Consider the following 17,865-nt stretch of genomic DNA (forward strand, 5'->3'; position numbering starts at 1 on the left):
ACAACCGAGTCTACTGGACAGTGTGGATTCGATGGCCTGGCACATCAGACCCACAGGAATATAAGGCTCTAGTGGACACTGGTGCACAATGTACTCTAATGCCATCAAGTTATAAAGGGGCAGAACCCATCTGTATCTCTGGTGTGACAGGGGGATCCCAAGAGCTAACTGTATTGGAAGCTGAAGTGAGTCTAAAAGGGAATGAGTGGCATAAACACCCCATTGCAACTGGCCCAGAGGCCCCGTGCATCCTTGGTATAGATTATCTCAGGAGGGGGTATTTCAAGGACCCGAAAGGGTACCGTTGGGCCTTTGGTACAGCTGCCTTGGAGACAGAGGAAATTGAACAGCTGTCTGCTTTGCCCGGCCTCTCTGAGGACCCTTCGGTTGTGGGGTTGCTGAAGGCTGAAAAACAACAGGTGCCAATTGCTACCACGACGGTGCACCGGCGGCAATATCGCACCAACCGAGACTCCCTGGCTCCCATCCATAAGCTGATTTGACGATTGGAGAGTGAAGGAGTGATCAGCAAGACTCACTCACCCTTTAATAGTCCCATATGGCCCGTGCGGAAATCTAATGGGGAATGGAGACTAACAGTAGATTATCGTGGCCTGAATGAAGTCACGCCACCGCTGAGCGCTGCTGTGCCAGATATGCTAGAACTTCAATATGAACTGGAATCAAAGGCAGCCAAGTGGTATGCCACAATTGACATTGCTGATGCATTTTTCTCAATCCCTCTGGCAGCAGAGTGCAGGCCACAGTTTGCTTTTACTTGGAGGGGCGTCCAGTACACCTGGAATCGATTGCCCCAGGGGTGGAAACACAGCCCCACCATTTGCCATGGACTGATCCAGACTGCACTGGAGAAAGGTGAAGCTCCAGAACACCTGCAGAACATTGATGACATCATCGTATGGGGCAACACAGCAGAAGAAGTCTTTGAGAAAGGGAAGAAAATAATCCAAATCCTTCTGAAGGCTGGTTTTGCCATAAAAGAAAGTAAGGTCAAGGGACCTGCACAGGAGATCCAGTTCTTAGGAGTAAAATGGCAGGATGGATGTCATCAGATCCCTGTGGATGTGATCAACAAAATAGCAGCTATGTCTCCACCGACCAATAAAAAGGAAACACAAGCTTTCTTAGGTGTTGTGGGCATTTGGAGAATGCATATTCCACATTACAGTCAAATTGTAAGCCATCTCTACCAAGTTACCTGGAAGAAGAATGATTTTAAATGGGGGCCTGAGCAACGACAAGCCTTTGAACAAATTAAGTGGGAGATTGTTCATGCAGTAGCCCTTGGACCAGTCCGGGCAGGACAAGATGTTAAAAATGTGCTCTACACTGCAGCTGGGGAGAATGGCCCTACCTGGAGCCTCTGGCAGAAAGCACCCGGGGAGACCTGAGGTCGACCCCTGGGGTTTTGGAGTCGAGGATACAGAGGATCTGAGGCTCGCTATACTCCAACTGAAAAAGAGATATTGGCAGCATATGAAGGAGTTCGAGCCGCCTCAGAAGTGGTTGGTACTGAAACGCAGCTCCTCTTAGCACCCCGACTGCCAGTGCTGGGCTGGATGTTCAAAGGGAGGGTCTCCTCTACACATCATGCAACTGATGCCATGTGGAGTAAGTGGGTCGCACTGATCACACAACGGGCTCGCATAGGAAACCCCAGTCGCCCAGGAATTGTGGAAGTGATCACGGACTGGCCAGAAGGCAAAGATTTTGGAATGTCGCCAGAGGAGGAGGTGGCACGTGCTGAAGAGGCCCCACTGTATAATAAACTGCCAGAAAATGAGAGGCAATATGCCCTGTTCACTGATGGGTCCTGTCGCATTGTGGGAAAGCATCGGAGGTGGAAGGCTGCTGTATGGAGTCCTACACGACTAGTCGCAGAAACTGCTGAAGGAGAAGGTGAACCGAGTCAATTTGCAGAAGTGAAAGCCATCCAGCTAGCTTTAGACATTGCTGAAAAAGTGGCCAGTGCTCTATCTCTATACTGACTCATGGATGGTGGCAAATGCCCTGTGGGGGTGGCTACAGCAATGGAAGAAGAGCAACTGGCAGCGCAGAGGTAAACCTATCTGGGCTGCCGCACTGTGGCAAGATATTGCTGTTCGGATAGAGAAGCTAGTGGTAAAAGTATGTCACATAGATGCTCACGTACCCAAGAGTCGGGCCACTGAAGAACATCAAAACAACCAGCAGGCAGATCAGGCTGCCAAGATTGAAGTGTCTCAGGTGGACCTGGACTGGCAACGTAGGGGTGAGCTATTTATGGCTCAGTGGGTCCATGATACCTCAGGCCATCAGGGAAGAGATGCAACATATAGATGGGCTCGTGACCGAGGGGTGGACTTAACCATGGACACTATCGCACAGGTTATCCATGAATGTGAAACGTGCTGCAATTAAGCAAGCCAAGCGGTTAAAGCCCCTGTGGTATGGAGGGCGATGGCTGAAATATAAACAGTGGGAGGCCTGGCAGATTGACTATATCACACTCCCACAAACTTGCCAAGGCAAGTGCCATGTGCTTACAATGGTGGAAACAACCACCGGATGGCTGGAAACATATCCTGTGCCCCATGCCACTGCCCGGAACACTATCCTGGGCCTTGAAAAGCAGGTCTTGTGGCGACATGGCACCCCAGAAAGAATTGAGTTGGACAACGGGACTCATTTCCGAAACAGCCTCGTAGACACCTGGGCCAAAGAGCATGGCATTGAGTGGGTGTATCACATCCCCTATCATGCACCGGCCTCTGGAAAAATCGAACGATACAATGGACTGCTGAAAACTACATTGAGAGCAATGGGGGGTGGAACTTTCAAACATTGGGATACACATTTAACAAAAGCCACCTGGTTAGTTAATACTAGAGGATCTGCCAATTGGGCTGGCCCTGCCCAACCAAGACTTCCACATACTGTAGAAGGGGATAAAGTCCCTATAGTGCGCTTGAAGAGTATGTTAGGGAAGACAGTCTGGGTTAGTCCTCCCTCAAGCAGAGACAAACCCATTCATGGGATTGCTTTTGCTCAAGGACCTGGGTACACTTGGTGGGTGATGCAGAAGGATGGGGAAGTTCGATGTGTACCTCAGGGAGATTTGATTTTGGGAGAGAATAGTCAGTGAATTAGGCTGTATGATATTTAACTGCTAAATAACCTGCCAATGTATGTCATTGTACCTATAGTGTCTATATGCCATATCAAGGGTATTACTGTAAGAATTACCCAAATGACTGAAGGATGGACTTTGAAACTGAGCCAAGTGCAACAGTGATAGAACTTGAACTGGCGCCCAGCAATTTCCTCAAGATCAACATCTTTGACCTGCAGACCACGGGCGTGGGTTGCACCAAATACACCAGCCGCAAGCTCCAGAGGCAGCATGCAACAATCCAACACCTCGCACCATCTCTCCTGTCCTGAAGGACTGTTACAATGGATGGGGCCCCAAAGTCATGGACTAAATAAAATTTATGGACACATTAGAGGGATAGCCCCTTGACTAAGGGAATGCTATTTGTGTGTGTGGGGGGGGGGTCTGTCCATATACATGTATGTATATAAGACAAGGAAAGTGGTGGTGATTAATTGGAAAATATAGGATCTGGGCATGATGTAGATGGTATAGAATAAGGGGTGGATAATGTCCTGGGTTCAGCTGAGATAGAGTTAATTTTCACAGGAACCTGGGAGGGGGCACAGCCAGGACAGCTGACCTGAACTAGCCAAGGAGCTATTCCATACCATGTGACATCATGCTCAGTTGTCGGGGTTTAACCCCAGACAGCAACTAAGCACCACGCAGCCGCTCACTCACTCTTCCCCCCCCCCCCCCCCCCCAGTATATAAATGGGGAGCGGGCTGGGGGGGGGTGTTCTCTCGGCATTCGGTGGGGGAAGTGGCGGAGTGTCGGGTTCCGGGTAGTGAGCAGTTGCACTGTGCGTCACTCCTTTTGTATATTCTTTTATTACTACTGTTGTTGTTGTAACTTCTCTTTTTGTGTTGTCCCAGTAACTTGTCCTTATCTCAACCCTCGAGGTTCCGCGGTTTTTTTCTTTTTTTCTGATTCTCCTCCCCATCCCACCGGAGGGGGGCGGGAGGAGGGAGCGAGCGGCTGCGTGGTCCTTTGTTACCGGCTGGGCTGAAACCACGACATGCAGTTTTTTGCATTTGCTGTATTTTTAAGTTCAAACATGTTAACATGTATTGTCTGTGATGTGATTTGGGTTAGTTTGTGTCGTGGTTTAACCCCAGCCACCAACTAAGCACCGCGCAGCCGCTCACTCATTTTCCCCCCACACCCAGTAGGATGGGGGAGGGAATCGGGAAAAGAATGGTTTAATAGAACAGAAAAGAAGAAACTAATAATGATAACACTAATCAAATGACAACAGTAATAATAAAAGGATTGGAATATACAAGTGAGGCACAATGCAATTGTTCACCACCTGCCGATCAATACCCAGTTAGTCCCCGAGCAGCAATCCACCTGCCCCTGCTCCCCCCCCAGTTTATATACTAGATGTGACGTCACGTGGTATGGAATACCCCATTGGCCAGTTTGGGTCAGCTGCCCTCGCTGTGTCCCCTCCCACCTTCTTGTGCCCCTCCAGCCTTTTTGCTGGCTAGGCATGAGAAGCTGAAAAATCCTTGACTTTAGACTAAGCATTACTTAGCAACAACTGAAAACATCAGTGTTATCAACGTTCTTCTCATACTGAACTCAAAAACATAGCACTGTACCAGCTACTAGGAAGACAATTAACTCTATCCCAGCTGAAACCAGGACAGTTTGTTAGGGGAGAGAAATAAAACAAACTTGTTAAAGTGCCCATAGGAAACTTTCTACTGTAGTGTGTTTTCCTGCATGGGCTCATAGTGACTAAAGCAAGCTGTATACGTACCGTTTCCTAAGCAACAGAATCCGATTTGATGCATTTGTTGCTCTTGCTGTTAGAGAGTGGCTATGACGCTACACCATCCTCTTCTATTGGGGAAAGAAATAGCTAGTTTCCTGCGTGCATCAGCTGCGCCTACCTGAAAAAACAGCTCATCCTGCACCCCTTTTCTCGGTGTGTTAGAGGCTGGAGAGAGAAAGCTGGTCACGTGGAGGGAGGCGGGGTAAGAGAGGAGTAGGCAGGAGCAGGCTTTGCTAGTGATTGTCAGAGTAGGAGGAGAAAGAAGATGGTGGAGTTGGTGATAGCAGCAGTTGAAGGAAAGGCTTGTTTCCTAGGTTTCCAGTTGTTATTTGTGCTGTCAATTTCACTGGTGTCATAATTGCTGTCCTGCGTGCTGAGGTAGTCCGCACGGAATCAAGTCAAGGTATAAGGCAGCTGTTCTCTTTAGGGCTTAACTAGATAGGGGGAGGATTGGACTAGGAATAAGATGGGCGGGGGGAAGGGAAGGGAAGGGAATCTCTGTCGGTTACAAGTCTATTTGCATGTTGTACTGATGATAGTTGTTAAGCTTTCCTGAGGAAGGATAGGGCTCATTTGGAGTAACAGTAGGAGAGTCTGGATGGCTGCATGTAGAATCATGTGTATTGTGCTGGGGGTATATTATAATCTGTGATGTGTATAAACTGTGTAATGTTGTAGGAGTATACTCTTTGCTTCACAGGATTTCTTTTCAGCTAATGATGGTGCAATTGGAAAAAAAAAATGAGGCAATGGCGGCCATTAGCATCAGGAGTGCAGTGCTGGGGCAGGTACTTGGTGTGTAAATCATGCACCAATGAGAACATGGGAATGGACGACAGTAGGTTGTAAGACTCTGTGTATGAGAGAAATTTGCATCTGCTTTTTAAGCTGTAGCAAAAGATATAAAGATATATTAATGCCCTGGGTCCAGATACAAATAGTGGCTTCAACAAATAACTATGTGCGCTGGGTTATTTTAATAATAGAGAGTTGCATGGAATATTACTGTACAGAACTATTTATACTCTACCATAATTTTTCTTTTTATTCCTCCTCTGATTAAAAGGAGAAATGGAGGTCAAGAGGAAACTAATTGAGGAGCAAGCAGAACATGGTTGCAACAAGACAGGGAGTGAAGATGTGTCCTGACAGGGTCCTACTAGACTGCTGGCTTGTGGGAGGGGTTCAAGGGAGAGGAGACCTTCCCACCCCTATTTGTAAGCTTCCCTTCATCTTTGAGTTGTGAGAGGGAGCTAATCAGCTGTTAGTATCAAATACTAATTTTAGGAAAGGGAGACCTCTTGATTCTTCCTGGAGGAGCATCTGTATAGCTTCTGGTGTGATTAGGGTGTGGATTGCTTAAGTTATCTTCCTGATTGGTGCAGCCATAAATATTTTACTTTTTTTTTCTGGGAAGTTTAGTCTTAACAGAAGCCATTTACTGCAGCTTGTTTCACTATCATCACATGTAGAGCTGCATTTGGAAAGAGACTGAGGACTTGAGCCTGGGATGAAAGAATTATTTTTTTTCCTTTCCCTTTTTGTGACCTTATTGGGCTGTAGAATTATAGTTTATCTTAGCATGCCCTATGGATCTGACTGTCATAGCCACTAAGAAACTAAAGTAGAAAGGCTGGAAAGCATAGATTTTTCCCAAATTCTGCATATTATTAAGGGTGAGCTAATGTGGGTGTGGGGCAGATCAGATGTAGCATTAATTCTTATCTTTACTATGTGTTACCTTATGTCAGGTGATAAGAATACATCTATATGGCAAGGATTTTGTTTATTCTTTTTAAACATGGCTCACAGGCTCCCAACCAACTTGCTCCCTAACATATTCCAGTCACAATGGTTTAAATTCTACTGCATTGCATTCAAAATCTGAACTGACTGTCCTTATCTCTGCAGCCTGTACCTGTCATACTTCCAGAAATGGTTGTGTAATATATTTTTTTACAAATGCTGAAAATAGCAAAGAATGTTTATTTTCTAGGTATTGCAATTGTGATATACAACTAATAAAAAATGAGGTGCATGTTTACCTTTTGAGTCAAAAAAGGCCCCCCCAAAAAGCCCACCACTGTGAGTGCACAGAAGTATGCTTACTTAGCATTTTTAATTGCAGTAATTTCTAATGGTGTATTTCTCTTCTGTCCAGCTAGTTCAAAACAGATTTTATATTTTTCTGTTTGTTTCAGCTTTTCCTCCAACTCTTAAAATAGGATATTATAAGATTTTCAATGATTAACTATGTAAGAATTCAAGATTGTAGGCCTGTGTAGTTGTTCAAATCTTGTTCTTGTTAGTTCTATGGAACCACAGTCTAAATAGAGGAAGAAACAGTTGTTTGTTCTGTTTAAAAGAAACAACTGTTTCTTTTAAAAACTATTCCTTACTACTTGCGAGTGACTGCCACCACTTCTAAGGACAGTTACTGAGTGATTCTGTTCTGTCAGTGTATTTGTATATTTACACTGAAAAGTTAAGTCTCCAGTAAGTATTAATGCAAGACTGTGGAGAAAACTGTACAAAAGCAGTAAATCCAGCATTCTAATACATTTTTAGAAGGATTTTATGTACGTCTAATGGATGAAATGCAAACCAGTTTGTTTGGAAGAGGAAAAGCAGCCTATGTTTATTGGGGGGGGGGGGGGTGGAGGATGTAATTTGGTTGTGGTGGGGTTGGGGGAGATTTATGGTGGTTTGGTTTTTGTTTTTCTGGTTTTGGGGTGTTTGGTGTTTTGGTTTGGGTTTTTTGTTGTGGTTTTTTTTTTTTTTTTTAAGAGGTTTATGAGCTTCAAGGCCAAACTGTTTTACCAAGTAATGGCTGACTGAGGCTAGTTGTATTATATGAATCCTATAATTCATGGTCTAGGTTTACTGGACCTTTTTAGATGTAGTTCAGTGATACGCTTATCTTATATTCATTGTCCTCACTTAAAATACCAGTATTGTTTTTCTGACTATTCTGTCTTCTAACAGATGCAAGGCCAGCCTTTTATAAGGCTATTATAGACAGTGTTCATAGATTGGCCTTTCGGTTAAAAAAAACTGAAAGAATGCCAGGGAAAGTAGATTTAGTACAGCTTGCTATCAAAAAAAGATAGCTATGGTGTATTGTATTGGAGGGAAGAGATGTCCTGTTTAGAATTACTCTTTCAGTTTTATATTTACTTTAATACAGTATCCATAGCTCCTTTTGTTATAGAATAAAACAGTTCAGGTGGAAAGGACATACAACGATCATCTAGTCCAACTGCCTGACTACTTCAGGGCTGACCAAAATTTACAGCATGTTATTAAGGGCATTGTCCAAATGCCTCTTAAACACTGACAGGCATGGGGCATTGACCACCTCTCTAGGAAGCCTGTTCCAGTGTTTGACCACCCTCTCGGTAAATAAATGCTTCCTAATGTCAAGTCTGAACCTCCCCTGACGCAGCTTTGAACCATTCCCACGCGTCCTGTCACTGGATACCAGGGAGAAGAGCTCAGCACCTCCCTCTCCACTTCCCCTCCTCAGGAAGCTGCAGAGAGCAATGAGGTCACCCCGCAGCCTCCGTTTCTCCAAACTAGACAAACCCAGATTCTTTAGCCGCTCCTCATAGGACATGCCCTTTCACCAGCTTTGTTGCCCTCCTCTGGACACATTCAAGGACCTTAACATCTTTTTTAAACTGTGGGGCCCAGAACTGCACACAGTACTCAAGGTGAGGCCGCAACGATGCTAAATACAGCGGGATAATCACCTCTCTTGACCAGCTGGTTATGCTGTGTTTGATGCACCCCAGGATGTGGTTTGTCCTCTTGGCTGCCAGGGCACACTGCTGACTCATATTGAGCTTACCGTCAGCCAGCACCCCCAGATCCCTTTCTGCAGGGCTGCTCTCCAGCCACTCCTCTCCCAATCTATATTTGTGTCCAGCATTACTCCATCCCAGGTGCAGAATCCGGCATTTGTTCTTGTTAAATTTCATGCCACTGATGATTGCCCAATGCTCCAGTCTATTCAGATCCCTCTGCAAGGCCTCTTGTCCCTCGAGAGAGTCAACAGCACCTCCCAGTTTGGTATCATCAGTAAACTTGATGTCATCTCCAAATGTGTAGCTAGAAGTTTGTAATTCCTTATATCTTTGGCAAGAATGGGAGCATTCTTCGCATTTTATTGTTTTATAGCTGTCCCAATGTATATTTAGATAATAGGAAGTAATGCTTTGGAGGAGATTCTGTGATGCTGAATGTGATGGAGTAGTGATGCCAGAGGTGAAAATTCTGGTGTAGTGAATTGTGCCCTTCCTCGCTATTCCAGGATGGATAAAGTGGGTATGGATTTTCTGAGGTAAATATGAAATTCATTTGCTGTGTGTGGATATTAAAAAATCCATAATGCTTTTAATTAAGAGAAATCTTGCTGCTAATTTCTAGGCTAAGCTTTGTGAGAATCTAACCAAGGAACAGCTATTAAAAGCATGATTTATCTGAATTGATTTTAATGGAACAAGGGGTTGACTTTTTCTTTGTTAGCTTAAGCCATAGACATACATTATTTATTATTCTTAAATTAAGAAAAATCAAGCTATAAAAGCCTGCAACATGAGAATTATGTTTGCCTATGAAATGTTCTTAACCTTCTGTTATTACAAGTAGCACTTATTAGTACTAGAGCAGAGATGAAAGGCATAAGTGTGGGTGGGGGAATAGAATCTCATTATTTTTTTCTTTTCTTTTTTTTTTTTTTTTTTTTTTTTTATTTCCTGTATTTAACATAAAGCCATTTGTAGTGCTTTAATTGGTTTTAGGTTGTGGGGTGGGGTTTTTTTGGTTTGTTTTTTTTTTTTTTTAATGGGAAATACTTTATTTGACATATTTGCTGATGGCAAAATAAGGGCAATAGATAATAAACCTAAAAATATCAGATAGCAAAAGTAATATGTATTCATTGCCATGTTGCTGCATAAATGTGAGGACAGGATTAGAATCTAAAACAAATTCCCACCTTTTAAAAAAATGTTTCTAGATTAAGTTTTTGGAGTCCTTCAGGCTGATGAAATCAAAACAGAGGCTAAAATTTCTCTCTCGTCTTTGTGCCTAGGTATTGCAAGCCATTTTTTCCCTTTGTATGTGAATAGCTCTATTGACTGTAATTGGTTTTGATTCTTACTAGACTGTGCGTGAGAATTGCAAACCCCCCCCAGGTGTCCCTGATAGTTTAATGTATGTTGCCAGTAGGCAGTGCAGCATAACTGAGGCATAACTTCCTATAAGATTATATCAGCGTACATATGTCAAACTCGTGATGTTGTAGTACCACACTTTAAATGTCGTTTTCTTATTGCAGTAGAAGCTGAAAATTTCTACTTGATATGAGATCTAGCAAGTTATTCTCTGATCATTTATCTCTAATGTAGGGGGGGCTGCTACTACTACCACCATTAATAAAGTAGAATTTTCTATGGTCTAAGTGTGTATAAGCAAGCACTGCTGATAGTCAGTGGGGTTACTAGCTTCCTTTCTGGAGTATACAAAAGCAATGTGATAGAAGTATTTAAATCAATGAATAGTCTACATGAGATAGACCAGGAACTTCCCTTTCTGCTATCTTGTAGTGAAAGGAGATGACATTCTGTGAAATGAAGACAATTAAAAAAGCAAATATTTTAGACCTGTGACTTTCATGGCTCTGGCTGCTCTCTCCCCATGCTGTCATTCTTCAAAATCTTGCTCGTAAGTCAGTGATTAAGTAACACTTGGATTCAGCTTTGTGTTTTTTTTTTTTTTTTTTTTTTTTTTTTTAATGAGCACTTACATAAAACCTATTCTCTGTGGGTAGAAAACCATCTTATCCCACAGAGGAGAGAGTTAGAGTGGGAGACTTCCAAACAAAATCTGTGGGGAAAGGTCATGGCAGATGAGTAGTGTACCCCCGAGGTTTTGGGTGAATCCTTTTAAGTAATAATTTGTCTTCTCAACTAGTTATACTATTATAAACCTCTGTGACACCCTCTTTGAGCACTGAGAGTATCCCTTCTGAATTTGATATTCAAACTTTCAGCTGTAAAAGATGAGTGCAGATGAGAAATATCGGGATAGCAGAGCTGTGGAGTCTATTAAAAAACTAGTCATCTTCTATCAAGATCATTTGAGCAGGTTTCTGAAATTAATTTTATTGTATTTTTCTTGTACTGCTTGAGATGTATGCCTTGGGAGGAAATGCTTTTCTGTGTGTGTGGTTGAGGTAACAGATTGATATACGGGAGATCTAGATTTGGTTCCCTGCATTGATCTGGCTAAGTCATTGAATTTTTCTAATTATTTTATCTTTTGCAGGTAGCAAAATAAGGTGGTTTCTATTCTTTCCACTTTTGCCTTTCTGGAATCAATAAGTGCTTCATCAAAATCTTATTTGAGAAGAAAAGCCTTTTGCTCAAAACTTGGTTTTACTTCTGGGGATTGAGGAGGGATAGGGTAAAAGAAAGTAATATTGAAGGGGAGAGAAGAAACCCAAATGTAATGGACAGTTTTATATATACAATACATAATACATGAAAACAATTCTGGAAGCAAATCCAACTGCTTTATTAATGAAGAGCTAGTATCTGTAATTAGCTATTGAACTGATTTCTGGTTGTGTTTTCTGGAGGTTTTTTTGGTTTTGTTTTTTACCAAGGTATCTCAGCCTCTTGATCTTCCTTTTGCTTATAGACTAGTGTCCTGGTTTCAGCTGGGATAGAGTTAGTTGTCTTCCTAGTAGCTGGTACAGTGCTATGTTTTTGAGCAAGGTATGAGAACAATGTTGATAACACTGATGTTTTCAGTTGTTGCTAAGTAGTGTTTAGACTAAAGTCAAGGATTTTTTTTTTCAGCTTCTAATGCCCAGCCAGCAAGAAGGCTGGAGGGGCACAAGAAGTTGGGAGGGGACACAGCCAGGGCAGCTGACCCAAAGTGGCCAACAGGGTATTCCATACCATGTGATGTCATGTCTAGTATATAAACTGGGGGGAGGGGGGGCTGGGGGAATCGCCGCTCGGGGACTAACTGGGCATCGATTGGTGGGTGGTGAGCAATTGCACTGCGCATCATTTGTACATTCCAATCCTTTTATTATTGCTGTTGTCATTTTATTAGTGTTATCATTATTAGTTTCTTCTTTTCTGTTCTATTAAACCGTTCTTATCTCAACTCACGAGTTTTACTTCTTTTCCCAATTTTCTCCCCCATCCCACTGGGTGGGGGGGGAAGTGAGTGAGTGGCTGCGTGGTGCTTAGTTGCTGGCTGGGGTTAAACCACGACAACTAGAAAAGGAATATACACAGTTTGGAAAGTGATAAAAAGTTTATAAAGCAGTACTGAGTTTACCTGAACTGAAATGAAGAATACATCCTTTGTGAACCTGCAGAAGACCACTGTCAGAAGTGGTTTAATACTTCTGTAAAATTTAGTTCATGGAAAAGTAAGTAAAACTGACTGAAATGAGCTGTAGAAGAGGCTTTTAAAAAAACAACCAACCCTCCTCCCCCACTTCTTGCAAGAGGAGAATTTTTAAAAGATTGTGATGTGTTGGCTGCACCTATCACTATTTTCTGTACCTTTTTTCACCAATGTACTACATCAGGTACATCTTTGGGATTACTTTAGTTGTTGCAGATGACAGAGAATGTTATCTCATCTTCTGTTTGCGCTAGGTATAAGGATAATGGACTAATGCTGGCATAGTTGCATTGTTTGCTCATCAGACATTTCAAAGAGGAGATTGTCCTGTGTTGTAGCATTGCTACATATCAAGGTGCCGCGATTAGATCACTGGTCGGCCCGGACCAGGGAAGAGACAGATAACACACACGGTGGGAGCGTCAACTCCGTCCTTTATTGCGCAGTTAATTCCTTTTATACTAACAACGGTAGGTGGGATTACTGATATGTCATAGGGAGGCGACGACTAGCCTTCTACCTTTCCGTGACATCGCGAGATCTTCCGAACGCCGTACCCTACAGATATGTGTATTAAATTATGTGGGATCTGAGCATGACGCAAATGGTAGGGAATAAGGGGTGGAGATTGTATTGGGTCTGGCTGAGATGGAGTTAATTCTCCCCATAGCAGTCCTTGTAGCGCTGTGCTCTGCATTGGTAGCTAGAAAGGTGTTGATAACACACCAGTGTTTTGGCTACTGCTGAGCAGCGCTGGCACAGCATCAAGGCTGTCTCTCCAACATTTTTGCCCCCCTCAATGGCAGGCTGGGGTTGGGCAAGATCTTGGGAGGGGACATAGCCAGGACAGCTGACCTAAACTAACCAAACAGATATTCCATACCTTATGACGTCAGCTCAGATATAAAAGCTAAGGGAGATGGAAGGGGGGGCATTTTCATCTTCTGGAGCAACCGCTAAGTGTACTGAAGCCCTGCTTCCCAGGAAGTGGCCAGACATCGCCTGCTGATGGGAAGTAGAGAATAACATCATTTGTTTTTCTTTGCTTTTGTGCGTGAGCTTTGCTTTCACTCTGTTAAACTGTCCTTATCTTGACCCACGAGCCTTTTGTTATATTTTCCCTCCCCTGTCCAGCTGAGGAGGGGGAGTGATAGCGCGGCTTTGGTGGGCACCTGGCACCCAGCCAGGGTCAACCTACCACACATATATACAGATGTATGTATAAACATAGCAGGCAACACAGATCACAGACAGACACTCAGAGCCCTCATGTTGTCCGAAAATGGTGTGCAAAGAGCCGATAACACACAGAGTCGAGATATTTGTTTATTTCAGGTCTGCGCAGAGATGGGTGCTAGGTGGTAACTCCACAAAGCTAGCACACATTTGAAATGCAAACAGGGTCTTATATACACATCAGGATCAAGGAAAAAGTGGTAACAAAATTCATGATTGGTTACATACAATTTATATAACGAAAGTACTTCTACGCATGTCTAGATAATTGCCTAACTCATTATATTAAGGTGGTCTTACATTTACATACTCATTATGCACAAGTTGGTGTCATTTTTAATATTAAAATCAAGCTAATTTAGCTAAGGATACAGTTTTTTCTTGACAGTATTGCAGAACTGGGCACTTATGATATAAATCAGAAGAAAGGCAATAGCGTTGACAGAACCTCATTGTTTCACCTCCTTGCTTCAATGGATTCGATGCAGGGACCTTCCATTCTTATTCCTATGGTTTCAATAACAGATTGTCCTTCTGACATCACTCACATGAGCACAGACAGCACCAGTGACCTCATCCTGCTCTTCTCTCTTGCTGAGTAGAATGGAAGTCGACTAATGAGACTATATATATATATATGCATATGTACAAGGTGGATCCCTCCATCAGCCTGGCTCAGACACTCAAGTCTGTCCAGTAGCTGCCCCCTGGATCCCAGTCTCCCCAGTTGCTGCCACCTGGATGTATAAGTCCCCAAGGCCATGGCCCCATTCCAGTGGCTGGTACGGACTGTCACGTGCACGCACACACAGAGCTGGCCAGGACTTTCCAGGTCCCAGTAACTGCCCCCCTGCTGTGCTCTCACCCCTAGAGGTATACAGGCACTCTCACACCCAGAGCTGGCCCTTAGAGACCCTGAAACGGGGAGTCAAAGGAACCTTAGTAGATATAGTAGATATATGGATGTAGATAAGAACTGTTTAATAATTATCTAGCTTATAATGAAGTTAAAGAAATTTCAATGGAGGTAGACATGGCCCAAGAGGATGAGAAGTGATGCTTAATGTTTGCATTGTTGAGGCTGGCTGGGGCAGGAGATAGTCCCTGATAAGAAGCAGCAGTCGACCCCAAAAACCAGCCAAGACCAGCCTTGTGACTTTTGGAACTAATCTTAATACGAAGCGGGGATAGATCATGCCTATGTATAGGCATATTGTGAAACTCCATGTATATGTAACACTTGACTGTATAAATTTGAAGCGAACTGCCGCGTCAGGCGCGCACGACTTTGGTGGGACTACCCCCCGTGCTGCCCAGCGCTGAATAAACATACCTACTTTACAATCTCACTGATTGTGGAGTCTGTTTCCGCACGTCAGTTTGGCGAGCCAGCCAGGAGACTCTCTGCTCGGCTGCGGGACCGACTGCGGAGCGGACGCCCCTCGGCGCGCCCCGAGCACTTTCCTCGGAGGGGCCTCCGCTGCCAGCTGCTCACTGCGGGAGCAGACAACGACCTCCTGAAGCCGCGGACCAAACGGTATGTGTCACAGAGGGAGCCTGTAAAGGTACAGGCTGGGGCAGCTGGTAAATCGCGCAGAGACGTCTGGTGTGCAGTGTAGTCCCCGTATGGGAGGAGGGTACCCTGTATGGTAGAAAAGGGGGATTTGCTGACCGATAGAGCGGCCGCTAGCGATCTTGGAGGTAGATCGAGCAAATCCGGGGTGACCGCTGCATCCCAGTATCGGGAGCCAGGACGGACCTGTCGATGACTGGTATATAAGAGGCAGGAGAAGGGTAAGCGCACCCCCTCGCAATTGCGCTTGGTACATTTTTGGGGTAAGTGGACCCCCTTGCAATTGCGCTTGGTACATTTTTGCAGCTGCTGAAAGGTTGTCAACTGGAGCGATGATTGTATGATGTGAATGATTGGAAATTTAATGTTAAAGATTTTGTGTGAGTATGCGGAAATGTTATGTTGAGATTTATATGTGTATATATGCTTGTTAATGTGTAAATGTCTAAAACTGTGGATTGAATGTTTGAATAAAAGAGATGCAGCTCAGCTGTGGACCGTGTGTGGAGTTCTGATCCGCAGTTTCATAACTCCACAAGGGGTACGGCCGGAGATGAAAAAGTGTGACTCCCTGATGATTTGGAACTTGAATTTATATGTTAGCGTTGTAATTGTAAGTTTGAGTTTGATTATCTTAATCATTTTGTGGTGTTGGTATAAGAAAGTTCCTGTATGGTACATTGCATAAATGTGGGTATTTGAATGGTGTCTTTTTCATCCAGGAAATGAGTGTATGCCCTCATATGTCCTGGAATGTGTGTGGTGTAAACAGAGGTTGCAAATAGATTGTGGAGGGGATATTGAATGCCCTGAGTGTCGGGTTTGGACTCCCTGGGATAAGAGGAGACGGGCTATGTACACAGTTGAGATTGTTTGTGGTTGGAAAGATAGCCAAAATAGTGAAATTGGTGTGTGGAAAGGAAAATTTAATCCCGGAAATTCGGGACGTGTGGGAGGAAAATTGGGAGAAGACTATAAAGAGGTATAAGAAACGATTTGCATGGAAGCTTATTAAAAGGAGAAGTTATAAAATGGGAAACAATCAAGGGGGAATATTGAGGAAGAGTCCTCTGGGTTGTGTAATTGCCCACTGGAAAGATATTGTTGGGACCGGAGGTACAGAAAGTAAAAAGAACCTTATTAAGTATTGCAATCAATGGTGGCCGTTGTATAAGTTAGAAGGTGATGCTAAGTGGCCACTTAATGGGTCAATGGATTATAATATTCTATTATAACTAATGCTGTTTTTCAGGAGAGAAGGAAAATGGGATGAGGTTTCGTATGCAGACATGTTTTTCACCCTCCGAAACCATCCGGAGTGGCAAAGGGACTGTGGAATGGTATCCCCACAGGACCCCATGGTGCTTGCACTTGAGCAAGAAAACAACAAGGAGCCTAGAGGTAAACTGAGGAGGTGCTGTTCAGCATGTAGTATTGGACAAAGATGTACAAATACAAATAAAATTTATCAGGCACCAGAACAAGATCTAACTGATTTGTTTAAGCCTCCCCCTCGACCACAGGAACAGGATGCAGACTTGGCTAGAACTCCGACCCCCCCGGACAGCCCTGTATCTTCCCGTACTAGGAAGAAAACTACCTCAACAGCTTTACAAGCACCTCTCCGAGGGGTGGTGGGGCCGGATGGTGGGACGATGTTAATCAAAGTACCCTTTTCTACTGCTGACCTAGTGGAATGGAAAAAGGTTGCAAAAGATTATAGGAGTGATCCGGTAAGTGTAACTAAGCATTTCCAATTTATTGTAAAACAGCATAACCCTGATTGGAAGGATATACAGCTATTATTGGAATATATGACTGAGACAGAGAAACAGCTGATTTTAAAAACAGCAGGGAACCTAGCTGAAGATCATCATAAGATCACAGGAGGGGACATTAAGGAATATTTCCCTCTCCAAGACCCAAAGTGGGATGTTAATAGATCTGCACATATGGAAAGATTGCAGGGGTATCAGGAGTGAATTACAAAAGGAATGGAGAGGGCAATCCCCAAAACTATAAATTGGTCAGCTTTATATGCAGTTAAAGAGAGTCCTTCTGAGTCTCCATCTGAATTCCTGGATCGACTGAGGGATGTGATGCGCCGCAGCACACCGCTGGATCCTGGGTCAGAGTTGGAGTACAACAATTAGTCTCCCTGTTTTTGGGTCAATCTACAGGGGATATAAGGTGCAAACTTCAGAAATTACGACCTACAGAGGGTAGGAATTTAGAAATATTATTGTGCTCCACCTGTTGAAGTTAGGATCAAGGAAGGCCGAAAGCCGGTAAGAATTAAACAATATCCCCTAAAGAAGGAAGACAGAGAAGGAATTCGGCCGGTGATAGAAAAATTTTTGCAGTTGGGATTACTAAAAGAGTGTGAGTCTGAACTCAATACCCCTATATTACCTGTTCGGAAGCCCGATGGGTCATATCGGGTGGTCCAAGACTTACGGGCGGTGAATAAGATAACTGAAGATCTTTACCCAGTAGTGGCGAACCCATATACCCTGTTGACTGTATTAACACCTGAATTGACTTGGTTTACTGTTTTAGATTTAAAGGATACTTTCTTTGGCCTCCCTCTCCATGAAGCCAGCCAAAAATTTTTTGCATTTGAATGGGAAAACCCCAAGAGTGGTCGAAAGACCCATCTCACTTGGACAGTGTTGCCACAAGGAT

This window comes from Aquila chrysaetos (genome assembly GCF_900496995.4).
Source record: "Aquila chrysaetos chrysaetos chromosome W unlocalized genomic scaffold, bAquChr1.4 W_unloc_1, whole genome shotgun sequence".
NCBI classification, from domain to species: domain Eukaryota; kingdom Metazoa; phylum Chordata; class Aves; order Accipitriformes; family Accipitridae; genus Aquila; species Aquila chrysaetos.